Source organism: Corapipo altera, unplaced genomic scaffold (genome assembly GCF_003945725.1).
Source record: "Corapipo altera isolate COAL_440 unplaced genomic scaffold, ASM394572v1 64, whole genome shotgun sequence".
In the NCBI taxonomy this organism is placed as follows: Eukaryota; Metazoa; Chordata; class Aves; order Passeriformes; family Pipridae; genus Corapipo; species Corapipo altera.
In genome coordinates, this window is record NW_020884893.1 from 9,970,051 (window position 1) to 9,977,817 (window position 7,767).

Consider the following 7,767-nt stretch of genomic DNA (forward strand, 5'->3'; position numbering starts at 1 on the left):
GGTCAGGGCACGACAGAGATCGAGCTGCACCTCACCACAGTGGCTTCAGCCCAGCCCAGCCCTGACACCAGAGCCTGGAAACTCCCTGTGAGCACATACTGGTTTCAAGAAATGGGGACAGTGCAGAACCACGAGGGTCATATTGGACTCCATCAGCCCCTTTCCCAATGTGGGAACCAAGAAAATCAGTCAGCCACTGCCCTCAGTGAGAGCAGGTACTTGTATTTATTCTGGGCCCACATATGGCTCTGCAAGGCTGGAGGGGGCTATGCAGGGAGTTGGGGCAGGGGGCACAGGGAAGAGATGCTGATGGAAATCTGTTTGGTCTCCCCCTGCATTCAGGTAACCCCCCTCTGTATTCTGACTCATATCCATCATAACCACTCTAGGTGGACCCCAACTTGTCCAAAAGCCAAGCTCTGACTTTAGTAAGACCAGGAAGGATTCACCATTAACCTAGGATGACCAAGTGGAATTTTTTTTAGCTCTTAACTGAGACTACACATGAGGGGAGAAGAAGTCAAGCATGTTCTTAAATGCTCTATCATGGTAATCCATCCACAGAGATCCCTCTCCCAGGTGTGACCCATCATCCCATCACATCTGGTCTCAGTGCCACATCACTGCAGGCTGGACAGGTGGGTCATTCCGAGTGGCCTCACATCTGGGTCCCCCTGGTCCTCTGTGGGTCTGTGTTTCCAAACTGGGATGCTTCTGGGAGCAGAAGAAAGGGGGGGCAAACCGAGCAGGGCAAGGAAGGCAGACAATTAATACAACCTGCCCTCTGCATGAGAAATAAATTGGCAGCTGACAGGTTATAATCTGTGCAAGCAGGATCTTCACAGGAGAGGTGAAGGCTCCATTGGGGGCCAATTGGATGGTTAATTAGGAGGACAAAGCAGAGGATTCGTGAAAATGTTTATGAAACAGTGCTTGGCAAGGGAGCCCCTGAGAAACGCTCACCAGAGAGGAGCTGCTTTGGGCTGGGAGAGGAAACACGAGGGTGAAACAGCAGAACGAGCCCTGAGAGAGAAAACAGCCATGCAAATGTCCGTGAGGGGACGGGGATTCCCAGGTGCTGTGTGGAGGAGTTCAGGGGAGGACCCGATGACATCTAATTTTTCTAGAAATACACAGGCCGTGTCCTCCCTCTTCCTCCTCCCCCGCCCTTCCCTGTCCCCACCCTGTGACCGAAATGGAGGGGAGCAGGCTCTGGGTGCCGGCAGGCACTGCCGCCGCAGCCAATCGGCACCCGCGGGCCGGGCAGAGAAGGGCACGAGGAAAGCAATTAAACCGGAGCTTTGATTGGGCTCACAGATGACTGCTTGTGCTAGAAATGCCTGAGCTTCTTTAGGCGTCTCGGCGGTGGCTGGAGCCGGCCTGATCCCCCATCCCCTCCTCGGCGCGTCGCTGCTGCGGCAGCGGGAGCGTGACTGATGCTCTCTGTCCCACACACGGCTCCGAGAGCTCAGAGGTAGGAACCAGTTGCTAAGAGACAGGACTGTACTTTCCAGCCCACATCCAGACCTTTGTCACCAGCTCAAGGGCTTTCTGCTGGATCCAAACGCCCGGTGCAGGTGAGCGGGAGCAGGCAGGCTTCCTCCCAGCCTCCTCCCAGCTGGGGCATCCACACAACCGGCATTCAGTCTGATGATGGGAATGACAAATCCCAGAGCATCCCCAAGGGACCAGCTTCCCTGCACCGGCTCCTTGTCCCAGTGCTGTGAGACTGCAAACTGGCACACCCTGTGGCCCATGGGCATTGGTGCGGGTGGTACCTGCAGCACCGACACCCAAAAGGTTTTGGATGTCATCACAGTGTGGATGAGGGGATGACTCGGGGTTTGCTTTGAGATCCCTCCTTCAAATGCAAACCAGGAGAGGAGTCCCAAACTTTAGTCTCCTTTTCTCTGGGGGGGTGGCTGGTGAGTCTGGATTTTTAGACCAGAGACTGCCATAAGAGACACCCACCACCAACCAGAGAGCCCAAACATGAGACACAGAGACTGAGTGACCCCATCGTTCCCAGAGCACCCCCTCCCTCTTGGTGAGGAGTGGATCCATCAGAGCCACCAGTGTTGCCTATGCCCATCTATCAGAAGGCAAACACATCCTCCAGGGCTGCCAAGCCGAAGCAGAGCAAGGACAGAGAGAAACCACTCACACAGCATTGTCTTCCCGGCGGTCATTCTGTACCAGGAAGACACAACCAGCCTCCACTTCACTTCCAAAGGCTGCTGCCTTAACCTCAGACACGCGGCAAAGACACAGTTACCCAAACCTCTGCTCTGCTCTCTGCTCCCATACACTGCACAGTCAGTCTGCAGCTATTTCTCCTCAAATAAATTGCTACTCTTTGGCACCAGACATTAAAGTGGAAGTCAGCGGCTTTCCAACAAAGACAGTGATTTTGGCCAACAGGTACCTGCCCTTGCTACAATCAGCTAATTAAACCAGACATCAAAACTCAGGGGTGGCTCTGGCCCATCTCAATGTGATTCTTTAGAGGTGGGCACAGCTGATACGAGATCAGGGGAAGATAATTACTAATTTGCACTGAAGAAAGCAATATGAATATGCATCCCTCTGTCACAGCAATGCCAGAGCATCTGTGTGGGCCAGGTGAATGGACACCCCACCAATGCTCCTCCACACCTCTGGGCTTTCCCTGCCATTTGCTTGTCCACAGTGTAAGTTCACAGACTGCTCATACCAAGCCTAATGTAATGGTAAAACCAAAACTGAAGAAATTATATCAGCAGGAGATTATTGCCGAGAATGGTCCTGAGAAAATTCTCACTGACAGGAGTCTGGCTGCCTCTCTGGGCTCTGCTGTGGTCTTTAGTCAGTGACCGAATTCCCCTGTCTGCCTGTGGTCAGAGCAAGTCCCTCTCAGCCATGGCCCACAAGGAGAGCTGAGAACAGCCAGGTACTGTCTTTACAGCCAGTCCTCTCTGCTCCTCATTAAATCAGCCCTGAGCTCTTGGACCCTCTTTCTGTGCAAAGGTGGGATATAACCTGGAGTGTCCAAACAACAGCCCCTTGTCAGACCCGGAGTTCTTTCCATTTCAGCCTCATTGACCAAAGCCTGGCAGAGCTGTGCTTTGGTTGTTTGGTTTTGGACCTCTTCAGAGTGGCACCCTTTAAGAACCACAAATCTGAAAACAATTGTGGGTGAAGGAGATAACTATCAGATTAATGTTATTCGAAAAATGCTGCTCCTCTCGGATCAGCAATGCCATCCCTGTTTCTGGAATCACGTAGGATGAGCAGTATAGATGGCAAGGAGTTATTTTTTCAAAAACTGTTTGGTCAGACATGTGTTGGGAACTGGGACCTTTGCTGATGGGGCTCCAGGTCCCATGAGTGCCACTGACCAAAGTCAGTCCCTGAGGCTGAGGCTGGCTGGGATGGTGGGATCTCCTGCTGCAGCTGTGCCATGCATGCCCTACTGTGGTACTAATGACCACAGTGGGGCTGCCTTTAATCAGGCTTGCAGGCTTGGCAGAAATAAAGCAAGAACTGAATTAGATGCTGGTTCCCCCCTTATCCCTAGAAGCAGCTTCAGCAGGCTGTCCCGAGGGGTGGGAGTGGGCAGGAGCTGGAAATGGGCTCTGCTGCCAGATCTTCTGCTCCCGGCTCAGTGAGGAACTTCATTCTGCCAGGCTGCGTAACTGTGGATCGTCAGAGCTCTTTAAATTCACCTTCTCAAGGTACTGGAGGCTTCTGCTGCTGCCTGGTGAGCCTAAGCCAGCTCTTGGGCCCAGGGAACCGGGTGTCACTGCTCTGACTCTTATCATGAGCACCTTCAAAAGTAAAATCTGCACCTGGTGTTGTGCAAACTTGGAACTGAATCTGGAATGGATGCTGATGTGGGGGATTTTCTCTAGATGGGTTGGAGGGGACCATGCACCCAGGCCAGCATTGTACCAGTCTCCTGAGAGCACATTTAAATGTAAACTTGCCATCAGTTCCACTTCTTGGGAAAGCTGGTGCTGCCCCATGTGCTGGGAGTGGGATGTCTCTGCAGGTGAAGGCTCTGTGTGCTCTAAGTAAGGCTGGTGCAATGGGAGTAATAGACAATTTCTCAGATAATACCCTCAGGCCCATCTGCCTTGTCTAAGGCTCTTCTGAATGGTCTTGATTTATTTTTTTTTATCACTTGAAGTCCCCAGAAAGTCTGAGTGGTTATTCACGCCGTGAAAACCTTCTGTTGACTGATGTTCTTAGAGGTTATAGATGTGCAGCTTTTTGGGGCACTGAATATGGGCATTGAAGGGTACTTGTACCAGGAAAAATGTAGCCTCTATTAGCTGTTGGAGCAGCATCTTTCTGACATGCCTGGCTCCTCAGCTCCGGCATTCTGCCACTGTGCTGTGCTGTCCCACGGCCTGGCACCGCAGCTTTCACATCACAACACTCCAGTCTCTGGAGCTAAAACATATTTAGGGATAGGCTGTACTGTGAGATTCATCCACCGTCCCATAGGATGGTTTTCCTGCTGTCGATAAAAGCCTCCATCCATTTTGCATTTTGGACTCCCCAATTCTATTTCTAGCGCTCCCCCCACTACAGCACAGTTCCTTGGCTGAGTTTCACTGGGCACAATCATAAAATAATTTTGAACATCTGGCTCTGGGAGTGCCAGTACAGGTGAGCTGTACCTGCACAACAGCAGCAACCCACCCAGCAATGCCCTCGTGCTGTCAGCGAGCCCCCAAGCCTCGTGTCAGCACTGCAGGGGACGGGGAGAGAGCAGGGAAGCAGAATCCAACGTGGGCAGCGCTGCAGAGCCTGCCCGGTCCCCACGGCTCCACACAGCCCCCAGAGGGCCAGGCTGATGCCAGGCTTCCCCTGCTCATCCCGCAGCCCCCCAGCCTGCACCATGGCCTGCCAGCATGAATCTGTCCTGCGAGGCTTGGCTGCCACGCCGGAGTTGTGACAAGCTCCCACCACACACGCCCAAGTACAGCATCGATCCAGAGAGCAGCTAACGCCCGGGCCGAAGTCTGAGGAGAACCCTCCCCTGCACACCCGCTGCTCCGGCCACAGCCATCTGCTCCGCCGGTTGTCACCGAGCGCTGCCCATTTCCCTGCACCGTGGCTCCATCTCACTCCACGTTTGTCTGGGAAAGACTGTCTAAATGATGCTAAATGCTTAGGACAAGAGGGACATGAGATTATAATGAACTGCATCTTAGCACCTTGTCATGGGCAAATTCTCCCACAGTTCTTAGCTAAGCTGGGGAGAAGGGTGAGGGCTGCACATCCAGTGCCAGGGTTCAGTCCAGCCCACAGATAACGAGGGGCTTCACACCTTAGTGCTCCTCAGCCACGTGAAAGAAGGGCATATCTGGGCACTTTGGGCGGTATCCATTGTCTGTGCTGCAGACACAAAGATACCCTCCTCCTCAATACAGCCTAAATGCATTTTTTTTCCAACTCCCTGACCTAAAGGATGCAGCATCCAGCCCGTGCATGAATAGGGCTGTCAGGCAACAATGTCCCACACCACTAATGCGCCTCTGTTTATCTGCATAGGGCTTTTTTAATTGTATGTGTTAAATGTCCAGCATCTTTGGGACGTTCATCTGGGAAAAAGAAATGTGAACAGTCTCTGTGCCAGACATCCGTCCGCACTGCTGTTCCTATTCCCAGTGCATTCTTTGAGAAGACCACCATCTGCTCTGACCACCACCTAAGGCAGATGCCCCCTTCTCAGTGCACAGTCCCCGCTCTCAAGCCACCCAAATCTGATTAGGCCTGTTCTGATGAGAGGCCTGGAAGAGGGCAAGGGAAAGTTACTCAGGAGAGAAAATAATAACCACATGTTAATTAATTTTTCACTACAGATCCACAGAAAATACACAAACCAGCTCAGGGTGCATAAGCCAAAAGGAACAGCTCTACTGGCTTGCTGGGGGACGGTTAATTTTGGGAGTTTGGGATTATTATTACTATTATTATTTTCCAGAGGAGGAGTGGCCCCAGCCCTGTCAGGGAAAGGAAATCTTATCCCCACTGCTGCCCTCTACACACTCTTTACCACCTCTCCTCCAGCTTTCCCTCACAGTCCCTTGGATTTCCTGTAGCATCCTGCAGCAAGAGCAGAGCATCTCCCCCACTGCACCCAGGCTGGGGGCTCTGCCTGTCCCTGCAGCAGGGGACATCTCCAGTACGGTGGTCACCCGGCAGATGTGCTCAAAGAAGGGTGAGCAGACAGGACGAGCCAGATCAGGTTGCTGAGGAGCACAGCCAGGAGAAAGCAACCAAAACACCGCTCCAGAAGTATTTGGGAAAAGCAGCTGAACAGGCATTAAACCAGAATCCAGGCATTACTGTCCAGCAAAAGCCTTGTATCAGCTTCGTGAATTATTTGACTGTGTGCATGAGAGCAATGAAAAACACCCCAAACCTAGCCCAAACCACCAAGGATGAGGAGAGCACTGAAGAAAATCCCTGTCAAGTTATCTCTAAATTTAAGAGCCACTTGAGGCAAAACCAAAACTCCAGCTGCACCCATCTGAAACGATCCACACGATTCCTGGCAGAGAGAGGTATGGTGAGGCCAGGGAGGCTGGAACCAAGGGACCAGGAGGCAACAACTTCTACAGACCCCACACTGGAGGGTTTGGGGAGCATGATGACTGGTCTCCCTACAGCCAGTGGCTCTGCAAAGCGCTCCCAGCCCTAATGTCCAGCAGGCATCCAGGCACTGGGAAATAAGCTGTACTGCCCCTTGGAAAATTCGGTTGTCCCCCAGGACATGCCTGTCAGTGTTTGCTGGTTTAGGGGAGCCTGGGTGTAACTCCTGCCTGTAGCCTGCAGGGACTCTGCCAGGGAAGATGCGGGGGCCTAGGCACGCTCCTTGCTGAAACTTCATCTGTGCAGAGGCCCTTTGGGAATATGCGGGCTTGCACCAGCCTGGTTGAGCCCCTGACCCTTGGGACTCCCTCCCGGACAAAGGGGAGGGGGCGTCTAGCGAGCAGCAGGGTCGAGGGAGTCTGGCTCGGCCTCTCTGGGGTACCATGACTCTGCAGCATTTGGAAGATCTGGGATAGAGTCGCCGGCTGGATGGAGAGGACCCGGGGGGAGTGCTGGCTCTGTGGAAGGGGGTACTGCTCCTAATCCGCCCTCCACAGGGGCTCCTGGAGCGGGGGGAGCAGGAGAGAAGGGCTGCTGAAAGGTCTCAAAAAAAAAAAAAAATCGCAAAGAATTTTTTTGGGGCATGGCATGGGGGAGGGGGGCTGAGAGGGGAGAAAGAAAGGAGCCTCTGAGCACCACGAAGGGAGAGGGAGAAATAATGACCCTTCCCCCTCCCCCCAATAATCAGGCGGACCAGATGGGAGGTAAATAGTGCGTTTAGAAGCATTTGCCACAGATGGGCTGCCCTCAATGGAAGCATCCTCCAGCCACATCAATGCTGGAGTCTGTGTGCACAGAAAACACTGCACCCTTCAGAGCAGCGGCAGCAGCAGCAGCAGCGGGAGAGGCGGGGAGGGACAGGGGAAAAAAAAAAAAAATCCCTGCCGGAGCTCTCCGGTGCCCGCGGTCCCGGCGGGGCGGCGGGGGGCGCGGGGGATGGCGGGGGGCGCGGGGCCGGGGCAGCCCCGCCGGGCGCTCCCTGCGCGGGGCCGGGGCCGCCAAAGTTGCGCGTTTCCCCCCGCGCCGGGGAGCGGGACACGCTCGGGACGGGAACAATGGGGCGGCGGGGCAGCCCCGGGCGGCGGCGGGAGGAGGGAGGGAGGCGGCGGCCGGTGCCCCGCG

General features: G+C 54.1%; 1 protein-coding gene across 1 annotated transcript in view; it reads right to left on the reverse strand.

The window, feature by feature from the left end:
* The window catches only part of NOL4L (nucleolar protein 4 like), a 62,651-nt gene that overhangs the window by 53,972 nt on the left and 912 nt on the right, over window positions 1–7,767 (reverse strand). The gene's annotated exons all lie outside the window — the stretch shown is intronic.